Source organism: Puntigrus tetrazona, chromosome 7 (assembly GCF_018831695.1).
Source record: "Puntigrus tetrazona isolate hp1 chromosome 7, ASM1883169v1, whole genome shotgun sequence".
Taxonomy (NCBI): Eukaryota; Metazoa; Chordata; class Actinopteri; order Cypriniformes; family Cyprinidae; genus Puntigrus; species Puntigrus tetrazona.
The window spans coordinates 20649696-20667631 of record NC_056705.1 but is presented as its reverse complement, the minus strand read 5'-3'; the positions used below and the strand labels follow the sequence as shown (position 1 = coordinate 20667631).

The window sequence follows — 17936 nt, the reverse complement described above, 5'->3', positions numbered from 1 at the left end:
GAAGCTGGTGGGAGGGTAATTATCACAGATCAAACCCCGCTAGTTAGCAGGCAGAAACAGGAGGCAAATGCCAAAAACCAGCCAATGTTTCACAAACGCTTGTTCAAGGATATCCTAATTGCTATAAGTGGTTCCTTCAGGACTGACACATCAAACGCAGCCAGCTGCGTGATGTCATCACTGTGTTGCTGCCGTGATGCTCCTCAGCAGGCAAATTAAGGGAAGAGGGCAAAGCGAATGCACACAAGGACAGTTTCCTGCCATGTGCGTTGTGTTAGTACACACCCCCTCTCTCACACACACACACAAACACAAATGTCACTGACACATACCGGTTTTAGCATCAGGCCAGGCGTCAGGCCTAAACGACCCTGTTCTAATGCTGTATGTGACAGGAAATTGAATTGTTATATAAACACTTTATTTACTGCAAAATCTTTTGAAACTAAACAGTTTCGTACAGACCTCACACAACACGGAATGTATGAATCACAGTCGAAAACATCACAAAACACGGTATGTTTCTTTTCGACAACAGTAAATATTTTTAGTAAAACTTGTATTCTGTCTTTATTGTGTGTCCATTGAAGGAGAAATTGTATGAGAGACATGCTGAAGTAATATTTGAGGGTTTTAAAATGAAACTAAAATGAGTCTAGAGCATATTACAATGATTACTAGGCTTGTTGTGGTGCTGTCTTTTTGTCTTTTCAAAGACATACCGCTCAAAAGTTTGAAGTCGGCTTTTGAGGCTGCATTATTGTAGGAAATTATTAAAAAACAGTTAATAAAAAAGTCAAAAAACCTAATTGAGTGTATATTAAAATGCATTTTATTCATGTGATGGCACAATGTTCAGCATACACTACACCTTAGAAATCATTCTAAAACGTTGATTCAGTGATCTAGTAACATTTCTTATTATGTTTTAAACAGTTCAGCTTTACTGTTTACTTTACTGTTACTTAAATAAAAACATTTAATTCATTCTTGCTGAATAAAAGTGTAAGTGTAAGGCAAAGAACTCCAAATAAATCACCATTAAAAAAAAAACATTAAAAACAGAACAAAACATTATAAGTTCACCGGTCATAGATCCCCCTTAAAAGTAAGACCTCAGTGATTGCCTAGAAAATGAATTTTACTCTTCCAGTAGTGAAGCAAGAGAGACGGTAAGAAAGTGATGGAGAGACAGAGACAGAGGGGATTACTGCACACAGACCACTGTGTCATCCTCTCATTTTTTCCCTCGCTCGGATAAAAGCAATTTTCATCAGAGACGAACTCCAGCACGGCTTCATAAAATGTGAATTTGTCCTGTGTGTATGGCTGTATATCAGTATAAGTGAAGTAATAATCTGGTTCCTATCAGCTTTAAGTAATCACCCTTGTGGCGGCGTCTAACGACCGGAATCAGAGACTTTAATACCTCCCATAAGAGCAGATCTCTTTAAAAAAGTCAAATAAAACCCAGTGTGTCAGTCTCCCTTAAAACCCGAAGATAAACTCAATTATTTTTCCCCTGCCTCAGCAAGAGGACACAACACAGAGCCTCTGAAATGACTCGCTCGCTCGCAGGGACTGTAAAAAGGCCAATTTCTAGAAACACGCTGTAAATGTGACGGAAGGCGAGAAAAGAGACTCTAGCCGTCCGCATTGTCATAACCGAGCTCGGCGTAATGAGAGCGACAGAGACACGAGTCACTTCTCATGATAGCGAGGTTTAAATCAGGCCAGGCATCAGGGCCGAGCAGAAAGCAGTAGAGACGGAGAGCTATAACAGCTGACAAACGAAGCCACTGACAGGGGTAATGGATGGCAGGCTGTGGCCTATCTATCCGTCGAGGTGCGGAACTTCACGGGGACTCTCTGATGCACGAGAGAGCTCGTAAAGTAGCGCGGGGCACCTGACCTCTACAGCAGACAGCGGACTGGCAGGGCCTTTACGACCCACGCTGGATTTAATGGCCAATAATGACTGGAATAACCGCTTAAACCTTAACGGACCCCGCACGGCTTTGAGCGGAGAGGGAGATGATATATTTGGCCTGTGGAATGACAGGGGCAATGTATCAAAGGGAAGGAAGGAACACCCTGGAATATATTTGTGCATGTGTGGGTATGTGCGTATAGAGAAGAGCAGAGAAACAAGGGATGAAGCTTGTACGATAGCAACGTTTTCATACACAACAACAGTGTCACTCTCGTTCTGTGATAAAGTGGGCACAAAATGTGCCTGTTCAGAGCTACATAAATCCACCGAATATGCAATATAAGGCCTTGACACTTTGATACGCAGATTTATTTATTTTTCCCACCCAGACTTTATTCAAATTTATAGCACCAGCATCCTTTGGCCTGAGATCATAACACCAATTCATTAACTATTGGCACCAAAGTGTTTTCCGATTTTCAATAAACTCGCTCGCGCTTTCTCTCTCTATTTGAGAGCCTGGCGCGTTTTCAAGCAACATATGCTGCCATAATCTCTTAAAAAGCACCATCCAAGTCCAAATTTAATTATGTAATAGCAGGAACGCAGTCAGAGTGCAGACACAGCAGCTTAGCCAGGAAACAGCGTTCCGTCGTACCGCCACCGTTCTTTAGGCATCCACACTAAAATGTCAACCACAATAATGATGTTATAAACACAGCAATACAGAACAAAAATAAAATTTTGGATGAGCCAAAATATAACAGAGATGTCATTTCAGAAGAAAAAAGTGTTGTTAAAGAAAAGAAAAGAAAAAAGTGTAGCAAAATTCTTCTTAAAGGGACCGCATCATCCAAAAATGAAAAATCTGTGATCGTTTATTAACCCTCGTGTCATGCCAAAATGGAATGAAAAAACGAAGACATTCAGAATTTTTCTTCCTTGTATTAAATAAATAAATAATACCTTCTGTTGTGTTCCAACTCATACAGGTTTGGAACGACAAGAGGGTAAGCAAGTGATGACAGATTTCCTTTTAATATTTCATTGCAAAGTCTAGCTCTTCTTCTCTTTTAGAGTCTAATATCATTAGAGTGACATATTTCCAGCATTTATGCCACTAAGCCCAAACTAAATCCCTAGCATGCAGTAGTGGTTTCCCACATTCTCTATTCTCTGGTTTTGAGGATTGCTTATGTTTATGTGACGGTTTAAGCCAGGACTGCTGGGTGGTGGTCTAACCCCGGCCACACTGGCTCCGTGTTCAATGAATCACACATTGTGATTATGTTTTCGCATGCGTTTTATTGCTTTCACGTTTCAGCGTAGAGGCTCTTGTGCGATTTGTCCCTATTTTAGGCCAGAGGAGAGGAAAACACACCCGGATACACGAGGCTGGAAATGGGGGTACATCCAAATATATCAGTGATAGGGGGTCACCTTTTGATTTGAGTCCATAAAGAGCGTGAAGTAGATAAATCCTGTGAGCAAACTGTATTCTTTAAGCAGTTTCGAGGGTCCTGTTCGCATGCTGCCGTTACACCGGGGAGTCTGTGCTTGGCATGCCTGTGATAACGTTCCCTCTGCACAATAGTGTAATCTCCGTGGCTCAGGTAGTGTGTGATCTGCACTCTGCAGTCGGTTTGTCCCGGCATTAAAAACACTCCCCATTCTTTGTGCTTTTACAATGAATTAAGAGGATTCCGTCAGGGAATGCTTATCGGAAAAATTTTGCTTCATTTCCGAGATAAACAAATCAGACTAAATAAGTTTTGCGAGAGTTTCACTAACTCGTTCGCTTCCTAATCTGTAGGACTGCTTAAGATTACACCTCCAGATCATTTTCCAACAAGAGAAAAGAGGGCAAAAGTTAAGCTTGTGTGAAAAGAGCATATTGTTGGAATTGGCATAGACTTCTGCATGAGATGGCTTACTTTAGCTATTGTATTTATAGTAACAAATCAAGATACTTGTGTCGAATCATTTTTTTTACATTTTATTTTTGAGAAAAAAAAAAAATGTTGTATTGTTTGTAGATTAGAAAATCAGGTCACGGGTAAGAAAAAAAAAATAATTTAATTTTTTTAATCTCACACATGTTTGTTTTTGCCTGAAACTCCGAGACGCTCCCAGGCAAAACATAAAAAGCATTCCTAAGCAGTCGAGTTGCTCTTATAGAAAATACCTCAAAGCATTTAAGATAATACACAATCGTGGATTGAAGCTCAATCTCACTCCCTCTTCCTCTTCAGATAAGTGCTTCCATTGATGAGACCTGGCATCCTCCTCTTATCTCCAGAACACTTCACGGCAGGAACAGGGTGCTTGAATAAGACTTGCAAGATTGTGACGGTAATATATCCGCTTAATCGCGGCTCGCCAAAACTTCTACAACTCCCCATTTTGCCAGTAATAATAAAGGACTTATTTTATGCACATAAGCAAAATTATTTCCTAACTACATTAGGAAGAGGTTGTCTGCCCCCCTCTGATAGCTCCTAACTTGGAAAGCTTTTGAAGCCTGTGTTACGTGTTCTCTATGGGCTATAAAAATACATAGATGTTTCTATATGCATCTAGTGCCGTTAAAAACAATACTGTATAACAATTAATATTTTGAAAAAGTTTCTGCTGCCATACTGCAAATAGCATGTATTTTTCCACTCTGTTTAGTCGATCCCAGCAGGCTTTTGTGGCTCAGAAAGCAAGAGATCCACAGCACTTTTCCTCCGCACCACAAAGCGGCACTGTGCTGTGCGCTCCATCGCAATAATGTGACCCGGGAAAGAAGCACCTCCTTTTTGCTCAGACTGTCCCTGTTAACGCTGTCAGCACAGCTGTGTGTTTATGTTTCAGTCTGCCTTTCCACTCAGACTCAATCAAGCAATAGAATGTGATCTGCGGTCATTACAATTAGCCGCTTGCAGGAGCCAATTCATTTGCATTCTGCGAGGTGCGTTTAAATAATTACTTAAATGGCATATATATTTTTCAAATGCCTCCCGTCTCAGCTTTGCTCTGTAATGCTGATAGAGGTTTGGTTGTTCTTTCACAGCGAGGTGCTTTCACCTAATGAAACTCCAGATCAATAGAACTGTTCTTTACTGTCATATATGCCGCACACACACACAAGGGAAATAAGGTTCTATTTTTCATTCTCAAATGTATTATGGATGTCATTCTTTATTTAGTACTTTGTTCAGTTCCAAACATGGTACATCGGAGAGATATTTCCTTGGTCTGCATTGCCTACATAAGAAAACAAGATAAAGAAAAACAAAAAGGGAAACGAAGAAAAAGAAAGCACCAAGTCTAAGGAAGAAAGGAAGAAAGAAAGAGACAGAATCAGTGAAATAAGTGTTTCACATGAAACGCTAAGCTGCTCCCTGAAGGATTATTCAGAGTTTCTGTTAATCTTACATAATTAAAAAATGTACAGACATTTACATATTAATCTAGTCTCAGAACTGACATATTTCAAATCAAGTTCTCAGTCGCAGAGTAAAAAAAAAAACAGAGAGAAAAGGTTGCGCGACTGAATAAAAAGGGGAGATAAGGGCTGAAAAGAAAGAGCGAAAAAGACAGAGAGAGAGAGAGAGAAAGACAGAAAAGGAGAGATGAAGACAGAGCGAATGATGTCCTTCGTCTTCAGGTGGATGTCTTATCTCCAGTAGAGGACCTTTCTTATGTAATCAGTGTTTTCATTCAGCAGCTGTTTCAGCTGATTGTGCGGGGGAAGAAAAAGCCATTTGGAGCGGTGCTGCTCGGAGGGGCCCCTGTGAATGGATTCTCTCCACCGCCAAGAGCCCTAACAGGCCCAGAGCCCGCGAAGGTCAGTGCTATTATTTGAGGAGGGAGAGGCTGCGCTATAACAGACAATGATAGGGCCTTAACCCTCATTTAGAGGTGCCATTTCTCCACCTGACCCCCTTGCTAAAATGTTATTTTTCTCATGTTCTGAAACGTGATAGCACCACAGAGTAACAGGCCCCTATCATCAGAGTCTAATACTGGTCTGTTCTGTTCTAACAGCTCTTGACATTGATGAGCTTCACCCTAGACGTCCAGTTTATCTCGTCAGTTGACCATGCCTGTTTCCACGCTCACAGTTCAATCGAGATATACGTTTATTATTCTGGTGATGGTGTCCAGATAGAGAATCTGCAGCAAACTCGCCACTGTTAATCCAGGTTTTGTAGTTTCGCGTTTTTTTATGCGCGTTTAACAATGTTAATCTAATAAATTCATATTAAAATACACCATAAAATAATATTAAAAAGATTTCCACATAAAAATGTCTAAGTGGTGTAACTGTATGGAGGTTAAAAAGAAAAGGCTTAAAAAGAGATTCTTGGCACAAGTATTTGTAATAAGTTGTTAATAAGCATTTCAGTTTAAAATATAATAAATATTTTTTTAAATGTTTGTACACCTAATCACTATTAATATGCAGGAGAAAAAATAACACAAAGTCAAATGAACTCGAAAAACGCTAAAAAATAGAATAGAATGAAATACTACACATTGAAAAAAAAAAACATTTGAACTTTTTTACATAGCTTGACATTTCTATCACTATCATCCCTCTACAGTACTGAATATAATCAATGAGGAAAAATTTATTTGTGATGTTTTTTCCTACTTACAATTGGACGCTATAACAATATCCACATCTCACTGCACATCTCATCTTTAATGAAAAGTAACATTTCATAGTCAGCTGTTGTTCCTGGGCCACACTGTAGCATCATGTATCACAAGTATAACTAAACTATCATATCTGTTGTCATACCAAAACATTATATTCAGTGTTATGAAAAATCAGCATACCCTTACAGTAATATGCACTTTATCCTTACAAGTATGCACATACACACACAAGCACATGTGAATGTTTTTCACCAATGCACGAAACCAACATATATACAAATACAAACTGACAAACTTGTTTTCGTGAAAAAGTCAAACAATATGCAAGTTCAGTAAAATTCATATTATGCTTATATTATGATTTACTTCAAACAATTATTTATATAATATAAAAAAAAATTATTGTATTTTTAAATATATCTTTTCCGGGGCCCTCAGCGCTCACTTATACACAGCAATGGCTCCCCTCACAGAGCCATGCTCCCTGTGCTGTCCCCCTGAGGTCAGAGGGCCAGAGATGATTAGGAGACAAAGGTGTTGAGGTGTCACCTTTAGGGCCAGACTACTGGGGGGCAATGGAGTACCTTTAAAAAGAGTGCCCTCTCTCATCATTCAAAGCAGATGGGATTTCAGTGTGTGTGTGTGTGTGTGTGTGTCAGCTCTCGTTTGGGGGACGCAGCCGCTGGCAGACCTCAGCAGTAAAATTTATTAGGTATGCAGTTGCAGCGCGGCCCAAACCACACTGGTTTAGTGAGGGAAACCGCTGATGCTCTAAACCACTGTCACTACAACACATACACACTTCAGCCAACACACACACAAACTCAGACAAATAAGTAAACACATAAGAGCGAATACATCAACAGCTCCTGGCTATCATCTGATATAATGGAAGATTCTTGCAGCAGTCATTCAAATTGCATTCAGTCTCCCAATAATGCCCTGGGCACAAGAGGAAGGAAGTGATTGCGATTGGATTGCACTTGTGCAGGAAAACAAAATCGGAATCAAGCCATCTTATGGGCTTTCATTTCCCATCAAATTTTCTAGCCCACTTTTTAAAAACAAAACCTTTTTGACTTTTTTTTTTTTTTTTTTAAATAAGCACAGAAAATCAGAACAACTAAAACTCAAAACAAAATAAACAGTAAGCAGTTAGTATGGTTAAAAAGCATTTTAGTTTAACATTATAAACGAACAGATACTATCCAGAATGTCGCACATACAGTTATGTGCACATCTCATAATATTTTTAAAGGTCACCTGTGGTTGAAATATGATATTTACAACAGGGCAGATGGGTAAAAACCTGATTTATTATTTTATTTTATTTCATTTTATTTTATTTTCTGACTTAGAATAAAGAGATATAGAAAAAAAAAACACAAACCAGCAGATTAAAGAGAAGAACAGTGTGGTGAATTTGGATCTGAGAGAGAGAGGGCCACAGTAAATATCCATAAATGTCCATGAATATCCAAAACACCAAAAAACAATAGGCAGGATTTCTGGAAGACTCCTCTAAAGGGTCAAAAAGCAAAACAAAAAAATGACATCTCATTATAGCTAACGAGGGGATAACTCTGGCACTGTTTGTTTGTAAACCACACCATCTATTTTCTATTTTCCATCTATTTTTCATTTGATATTAACTTTGACAATACTTACAGCTCATCTGCTGAATAGAGATTAGAGATCTGCTTGTTTTTTTATCTCACGATACAGCACCCCCGACACATGTCCGTACAATATAGGAAGGAAGAGAGGAAGAAATTAAGCATCTGAACAAACATGGACACCGAATAAGTGTTAAAACTTAGGAGTAAAACAACCACACAGCTGAACTGTACGCAGTTGTGTTTCCCCATCCTTATTATAGTCCATAAATGCTTATTCACTCTTCATGTTTATACTTTAAGTAGTAATATTACCAAAAAAAAAAGTTTCCCATGTATACAATATTTCCCAGCCACTCAGACCGAATGTGAGATTTAGACAAGATCATATATCACAGAGACTGAATGAAGGAGCTACACAAAGGTCTAGTCTTCATTGCATTCCTTTTTCTGTCTCTCTCTCTATCCCTGATAAACATCTGAGGTTAAGCTGGGAAAGGTATAGCATCACTGAACCTGCACTAAGCAGTGCAGAGCTGTTTGAGAAGGAGGAGTTCTTTACACAAAGTGCAGAAAGCAGAACTAAGGCACAGTCTGCCTCTAATTAATCCAAACACAATCTCTCTCAATAACTGCCTAAACACTGTGGTCATGTGTTATGGTGTCAGTGTTCAATTCTAATGTACTCTCTAATTTTGACATGTAACAAAAACGCAAAACTATATTAATACCAACACCAAACGAGAAAATTGTCACTTTTAAAGAAAAAGTCATCAATACTGTGGATACTGCGCATTAGCAACACGTAATGGTCAACAGTATTTTGGCAGGAACAAAAAGGGGGCGAAGCGTAATGTTGAGAACTAACTTGCTTTGGAAAGGTCTGTGAAAAAAAACTTTTTAAGGCCTATGAAAGACTGACATCCTCAACTGCTTTTCGGATGTGTAACGAGGCCTAAAGATGATCTGAGACTAGAAGACATGCACAAGTAGACATCTCTCAGGTACAAACATACAGTATAATTGTTCTACAGTTCAAAAGTTTAAGGTTAATGAGATTTTATAACATATACACACAATCAGCCTTATTAAACTGCCTTCAACATTAATAATAAAAATAAAGTCAGAATGATTTCTGAAGAATAAAAACAATAAAACAGGCATTTCTGTAATTTTTCAATGAGCTACAGGAAAACTAAACCACTCTGTAAATGGTTGTGCACACTTTTAAGTAATATTTTATGCATTTATAAAAAAAAAAGCAACAGGTGGCCTGGCATGCATATCGGTCGTGTTGTTTATCATCAGATAAAAGTTCATGTTGTCAGCCACATTATTCCAAAAATCCTCTACATTAACATGATTTGCAACTGATGAAACTGCTTTTAAAAGTTTAAGAGTGAAAAAAGCGACCAAAAATGAATGATATTGCATATTAACATTAAAAGGATCTAAAGGCACACACACGCACACAGCTCTTTAAATTTCACTCTCCCTCTGTTATGAATAAATAAGAAGGAAATGATATTTCCCTATTAAGTTCATTTGCCTTTTTTCTCCTTTGAATAATGAATATCTAATGGAATAGCCAAGAGAATTATAATTCGGCCTATTAATTCAACATATTTTTTTAAGGATTACATTAAATTTCTCAATTGTTCTTGCATATAATATTTAAATCAATCAGGGAGCTGTGGATAGAGAACAAAGCATTGTCAGTTCAAAGAGACAGACTCTCCTCTAAATGCTTTGAGCTCTGCATGGACGTCTAATCACAATAAATTAATAACAATGATACAAACAACAGCTCAGTTTAAGTACTTAGACAAAGGCATTCCGCTACATCAATAGCCGATCTGTAAGCCCGAGAGCTGCTCGGAGAAAGTAGGGAATCATCTTTGGCGAGCGCGATTTTTTTTCTCCTTTGAATTCTTTTTTAACGGGCCCTGAATATATGCCACCTAACACACACATACAGAAACAAAAGACACACGCATGCATACACAGTGAAGAAGGGGAGGGGAAGATATGTTCATAAGTTCACAGCCTTTTTGCTTTGGTCTCCTACAAAATTACCATACGAGAGACTATTTACTCCCTGACAAAATTTCAGTGTGTTTCTATGAAAGTTCAGTCCATCCTTATGATGGTACAAAATGAAAAGCCTGCCTTACTTGTTGCATGCAATTAAGCCGGCGTGAGAGACAGCGAGGGCAGTTTAACATTTCATACAGGCTGTAATTATGCTTTAACTATTAGAAAGTGCCGTCCCCTAGGAACCAATTACTTGAAAAGCTCTCATCACACGCAGGATATATACAAACAAATCCTTCAAGCACAAAGTCAGTCTTTAAACATTAAAAGGGATGAATTCAGGAAGCCATACCAATCAGTTTGATGTAGCTAATTACTAAATAAGAGAGCAGCAGACCAACCATATTAGATAATTATGACACAGACACACACCTCAAACAGAGCGAGTGAGAGAGAGTGTGTGTGTGTGTGTGTGTGAGAGAGAGAGAGAGAGAGAGAGAGAGAGAAGATGCTTGTAAAAAGGATTGGATGATATGTAAGAAGAGGGATTAGTCAGTAGTTTAAAGCAATGCAAGCTACAGAGCTCAGGACATTTTATAGAGTGCTAATCAATGAAATTATGCCTTTTACCCTTCATGATCTATGTAGAGTCTCACTAAGGTACTTAGAAAAAAAACTGAATGGATTTCTTATGACTGAGCAGAATCTTATTAAAACTGGATTGTCCACAAAATTATTTTTAACATTGTTGTTAGTCTTTAATATTAATTTGTCTTAATAAATAAATAAAAAGTCCAATGCATTTGGTCTACACGCTATATGTACCAATATTGCTTTTATTATACTATTTTACAGTGTGTCCTTGCTGGATAACAATCAGCTTATGCCTACTTTACAATGCAACAGACAGTTAAAGCTTTAATAATATCTGCCAACTGGGTTTTGATTAAGTCAGAAATAATAGGCTAATTTAAAATGGCCATTATTATTTTTACACATGTGCCACTAGGGTCACAAAGACCTTTACCAAATTCAATCACAGAACATTAGAGTTGAATCATCAGTCAAACGCTGCCTCTCTCCATTACTGATTACACTTCTTCTTTTGCCTGTGAATATTAGTCAGAATCTTTGATTATTACTGTACTCTAATTATTATGATCATGTGCTATTATTCACTCTAGCATGTTACCTGAGCTGCTGAAAAGTGTTGAAGTATGCTTAGACTACTTAAAAAATTATAATAATAATAGGAAATATTAGAGAAAAACAAGCGCTGCTGATTAAGTAAGAAAGGATGAGAATACAGGATGTAAATGATAACACTGGCGGTCAAACCTGAGCTGTAACATAAAAAAGGGAACACTTGTAAATAGAGTTATAGAATTATACATCAAGGGGTGACCATACAGTACCAAAATACATATACAATAACAATAATGTTTTTCAATAATCCACTGAAATGTGTTGATAACTGAAAAAATGTCTAAATAAATAGCATTGCTGAATTTGTCCAGTTAATAATTCACAGCACAAAACTATTCATCCTTTATTTAATGTAGTAGTTTGTTCACGTTTTTTGATAACAAGGGTAAGTCTATAACAATTGGTAAGTCTATTTATTTTGCTATTGCATAATTAAAAGATCATTTTTAATTTTATTAATAATATGTTTTTCCCCTTCTGTCCATGAGCACGACCCACTAATTAAGAACAACTGGCCTATAACACAATCTGTGTAGAAACAGCACACACCTCTTCGCTGCCCTTTGCCTCTTTCCATTCAGAGTTTGGAAACTGTTATTACAGACATGTATTTCATCAAACGTCACCACAAAGAGTGTGATACTCCAGACTGAGGCCGTGCGTTCTGCGATGTGTTTGTGTGGCATTCCCGTCTGCGAGCGTCTGAATGAGACAGGCAAAAACAAAGCCGCCTAAATCCCATTTGGTTTGGAGGCAGCACATATGGAAACGAACCAACTCTGCTGCTAATACAGCTAATAGGATGTTCCACTCTAAATAGGAGCTCATGGTAATACCAGCATTTTCATTCAGGCTAGAAATTGTAGTTTTAAATTACAGTTTAATGCTTCAGATTTTTATTAAAAAAAAAAGCATCACGGCAACACAAAAATTACCAGTGCTGCTGAACAGTGTCCCTGCTTCCTATTGTTAGCCAATTACTGTGCAATCTCTTTCTTCTGACTGAATAGCTCACTGTTAGCAAATAATGAAAAGGCAATTATGGCAAAGCTGTGTTCACATTACGCTCTTCATTTTGCGTGCTGGCGTAATTATTGTCAATCCTAGAGGCTTACTGTTGCATGCAGGAGGCAGCAGGGAAGAAAATGAACTGGGCTGGTGCATGGAAAATTAGAAATGTCACAGTTACCTTTTATATCAAGTGCTACTAGACCTCTGCGCATAAACATATGGAACCTTAGTGCACATTCACATCTCACACACACTCACAGCAGAATGAGAGAGTAAGAGGTGGAAGAAAATGTGTGTGTGTGCTGTTCTTATACGTTGTGTACATGCACACACACACACACACACACACACACACATATTTATGTGCATATTTTGAGTTGTCTTAGAAGTGTCCATGCATGTGGACGTGATATGTTTTATATTATGTGTATAAAATCAAAGAAGTGTGTGTGTGTGTATGCGCACACATGTATATACTGTACATGCATATTTCTGTCTCCAGTGAAACACATGGACAAGTTATTACAAATGGAGATCTGAGTAAAGATAATTAAAAAGGCAAAGGAAAAAAAAAACTGTGCTATTAAAAATATTTTTTTCCAAAAAACATTTCCGCAGCAAGGTTCTTTAAAATATTACACTATTGTTCACAATTGTTCTTCTACAAACTTTTTATCAAAAGGTTCACTCTGTAACCAAAATGTTTTTTTGTATGAAATTATTTTTAAAAAATAATACAAAATTTAAAGTATTGTTTATCCAAAATGAAAAGTATATAATCATTTACTCACATTCACTCATCCTTATGTCATTCCAAAAAAAACATCCTTCTTCTGTGTTACTTAAAAAAAAACAAAAAAACCAACAAACAAACAATAATTATAATAAATGAAAAATATATTGTGGAGAATGTTTTAGTTGTTGTTTTTCTCCTCATACAATGAGAATGTTGTTTTGGATCCCAGAATTCTTCAAAATATGAAGAATGACTTTCTTCTTTGTGTTCCACAGAAGAAAGTCATGCAGGTTTGGAACAATTTGGATTTTCATTTTAGGGTGAATTACCCCTTAAGACTCTTCGGTAAGAAGCTAAGATACAAGAGACACACAGGAAGCACCAGCGTGTCTCGGAAGAGCACATCTGGTTTTGGGGGTTAGATATCTTTTGTCAACACTCCTGCATGCATCTTTGACAAATCAAAGTGAATAAACAATGTTGTGATTCGGCTCCTTGTGAGAAAGAAAGCAGGAGCGCTAACACAATTCAGACAGGAAAAAACGTCTCAAGGTCAGACTTTAAACACTTAAACGACACCATTGCAAACACCGCTCCAAATTCAACTTGACATCCTCCTACCTGCCAAGCACGATTAGAAACATTTTTTGAAAGTTTCCTTTTTCTTTCTTTTTTTTCCTCTTCCGCATGAGCCTCGCTGCTGTGCTTTTTGTGTTTAACAAGGTTCTTTAAAGACGGTGCGAGGGAAAACTGTATTTCTTAAGAGAAGCATGATGCGCTCTCTCTTTCTCGCTCACGCACACACAAACTGCCAATTCCAGCCCTCAAATGCGTACAGAAGGCTGTCAGAGTCATACTAACATCGCTCACATAATAGCATCGTCTGGGAGTCTCGACACCAAAGCCGCGCAGGAAACATCACACTGGCTCCTGAGAAAAAGAGCTCTTTTAACTTTCAAAACTCCTTAAGTTCTGAAAGCGCAGTGCTGGTTTAAGCTGTCTCTCCGTGAGTGAGTGAGTGAGTGAGTGAGAGAGAGAGAGAGAGAGAGAGAGAGAGAGAGAGAGAAAGACAGACAGTGAGAAGAGAGGAAAGAAGAAAAAAATAATGACAAAACAAGGCAATCATTACGGTCTACTTGTGTGTCACTCTTCCAAACAAGCGAGCAGATGCGTTTGACGTCAGACGACTGCCTGGAATTGTACTTTGTTTTGAAGCCTCGTGGCTGTGAGGTGAACTTACCCAGCTAGCAATCAAAAGCAAAGATGCTAATTTACCTCTCTGCTTGATACAGCCTGTTTGTGAGCTCCCAAAGCAAAATGTTTTGATTTTGTCACAAACACACAGTGAGCGAGACAGTCAGGGCATCAATCACAGACAATTTGAGCATGTTACTCTTTCTTTATCTTTTGCCCCTCTACGTTAGTCTTTTTAGCATTCATGACATGACACACAGACAGAAACAACAGGGTACACACTGCACCCGAATCACAGCTTCCTTGCCAAAAGGGTAACTGACGGAGGCGAAGGGACAACGGATACAGTGACATATTGTAAGATTCTTTTGTCATAACTAGTGCAATTTGACAGATTTATTTGGAAAGTTAAACACTTTTTGCTACATTTTGATGCATTTTTTTTTTACTATAACAAAATGCATCACTTCAAAAAGTTCAAAAGAATATCGATTTATCATTTCCTCTTGGCTGCACAGAAATGCAGTCTCGTCTGTATTCAAATCGAGCATCCATGCCCATCTGCATTCAGATTTATCAATGGGAATTTACATTAATTTACATTACAACAGGTGGAACGTATGTCCATTTGTTTTAATAAAACCAAAACTTACAAATGACAAATAAGCAAACAAACAATAAATAAATTAAACAAAAAGACGATAAGACAGGAGATAGCACTAGCACTGTTATCTAAGTGGGAAACGGCTTTTATCTTTAAAAGACTATAAAGCAGTCAGACAATATATAACCAGGTGCTCTGTATTGTCTTTTATAAGTGCATCTACTGAAAATAAGCTGACAAGAAGAGATAGACATATCAAGAAAACCGTGTAGCGGTGTTTATTATTGTAGTGCTGAGTGATATTTCATCGCTGTAAAGATAACTTCTTGTCTGATGTATGCTTAGATTCATTCACACAGGCATAGATTATGTTTGCATTTCAAAGAACTATGTCTTAGGCAAGAACAAAGGAAAACCGGTTACAAAATTAAAAATAAACGTATTCAGTGTTTCTGCAATATTACTGTAAATTCCACAACAGAGGCCTAGTAATCGCTTCGATTCCCATTAAGCTATATTTATAATAGCATGTGTTTATACAACAGATTTATTTCAGAGGTCAGATTCTATTTCTATCGTTAATTCAGACAGGAAACACGCAGGTCCACTTTCATCTGGAAAAGACAGGATTTTCCTCCTACGCTTTCCTATCTGTCCGTCCTCAGCTACGCCAATCCGGAATTCATTTACAGCAATACTACCGTTTTCTTTTTTTTTCCTTTTTTTTTAATATCATTGCATAGTGCCAGCACTGTACTTCAAATGGTGTGGTAGAGAGACAGAGAGGTGATGGTTTGGGCCGGAGGGAGGGTAAAGCCAAGCCAAAGACAACACGGCACAGTCCCTACAGCAGCAGGACATTTCCTCCCACAGACCTCTGATCTGAGATCAGGTCTAATCACACCTTTAAACATGAGACAGAGCCGCTCAACGGCATCCATGCATTAACCACCAGGGGGGACAGAAAGGCAAACATACATGAAACTAATGGTCGGAGAGGGTAAGAATGTGTGTGTGTGTGTGTGTGTGTGTGTGTGTGTGTGTCTGTACAAATGTGTCGAAAGCACATTTAGAATATATATTCTGGACCGGTAATTAAGCTTACAATCTAACATATTGTAAACAAAAAACACACACACACACTAACCCACCACAAGCATCCAAATACACAGCCACAGATCCACATGTAAACAGAAAGAAGACTGGACAGATTGTAAGAGCGGAAGGGGGTAACGTTCTGTAGTAAAGAGCTTCACACTAATTGCTTTGGGTTAATTGGTATTTTTACTGCAATCACACTGAGAGAGACGCTGTGCTTAAACATTAAACACACATCACACACACACACCTGCACACACACACCCATCTTTTTTTTTTTTTTTTTTTACCATTTTACCAATCTTTTCTAAAACAACCAAAGGTCATTAAAGTTGACCTTTTAGATCTATTGATTTATTGAAAAAAAAAAATTGCTATTTCACTAACAGGTGTGCTCTCTTTCTCTCAAACATCACCTTTTGTGCAAATCAATTATGTAAGTTACTAAATATTATTATTTTTATTATTGTTAATTATATATTATTCAATATAAATATAATAAAAAAATGGACAGGGGAATAAGAAATAATAACAACAACAACGGCACAGAGACAGAGATCCCACTCAGATTTGGCTTTCGTAGCTAACTCATCTGACCAGAGTCATCCTCATTTTCATCCTAGTAAATCTCTTCAGTCAGTTTTCCAAGAAAAGCACAGCTCTCCGTTCTAAAAATACAACACAGGGCACGTGGAGCGTTAGCAGCATCTCTGTGATGTTAAGAAATGTTAAGTTGAGTTTCAACACTGTGGGACACAGTGGAAGTGCCACCTGTTCTCCAGATATGACGGATTTGTTGACTGTTTAAAAAAAGGGGGTGGAAAGAATGAAAGGGTTTACTGTCTTCCTGTGGCACAACTTCAGAAGACTGGGTATATTTTTAGCTTCTAATGTAGAGCAGCCCGGACTCATCTAAAAATCCCCACCACCGAGTTACCAGATGTCTCCTAGCCGATAAAGGAGCTGCCCTGGAGGGGTCCTACCAGGTATCAACAGGTGACTGGTGACAAAATCAACTTGCTCAGGGGTTAAATTAGGGGAACACAGATAATCAGACTCATACATATACAAACTGAACTGTAAATAGAGATATGAGGAAATTGCACGTCTATGGTGAAAGCCTTACAATAAAGTGCACAAATCAGCCATTCTTTTCTTGTTTATCGCTCTTCAGTGTGGGTCCAGACTAGGCCTTCATGGTTCTAACAAAGCACATGTTTAATTCATTATTAATTGATAGGGGCTTGTATATTCATGAGTGTGTAGTCCTGCCATCATTGTAAAATGTGTCAGCTCTCAAGGAGGTCCGCTTTGAGACCGCTCAGCTTGTGTGTGTGTTTGTGCATGCGAGTGTTTTGATGTGTAGGTCATTACGCTTTCACTAGCCCTTTGTTTGGCTGTGTGAAAAATCGTTTAGAAAGGGCAGTCTGGATTGAGACGCCATGTTTATGTTGCAATCAGATCTGAGCGATGAGACACAGGAGGGAGGCTAGCTGTGTGTGCTATTTATTCACTGTTTCCCTCACTCTCTATTCCCAAGAGCCCTCAAACAAACAGCACACACACACACACACACACACACACACACACGATCACACTCACATACACACACACGCACCCGTATACTTTGGTAGTCCGATACAAAACATCCCAATATAGATATGCCCATTAGTGGTCCATGTCTATGTGAGAATGGCTCTGAAACAGAAATAGAAAACATCATTACAGACTGCTGCAGGAATGTTGAAACACAAGAGTAATATGACAATATATATATATATATATATATGAATATGTCTGTTAAAGATGGGCTTTTTTATATATATATATATATATATATGTATTGTGTATTGA

The 17936-nt window shown here is 38.1% G+C and overlaps 1 long non-coding RNA gene across 1 annotated transcript in view; it reads right to left on the bottom strand.

Annotated features, from left to right (window-relative positions):
- Positions 1-5166: 5166 nt before the first annotated feature.
- Positions 5167-17936, bottom strand: part of LOC122349167 — a 54967-nt gene continuing 42197 nt past the window's right edge. Inside the window, exons 4-5 of the long non-coding RNA XR_006251430.1 lie at positions 17701-17780; positions 5167-5245 (exon numbers count right to left, since the gene is read on the bottom strand). This is a non-coding gene — a long non-coding RNA (uncharacterized LOC122349167). The remainder of the gene's footprint in view (positions 5246-17700; positions 17781-17936) is intronic.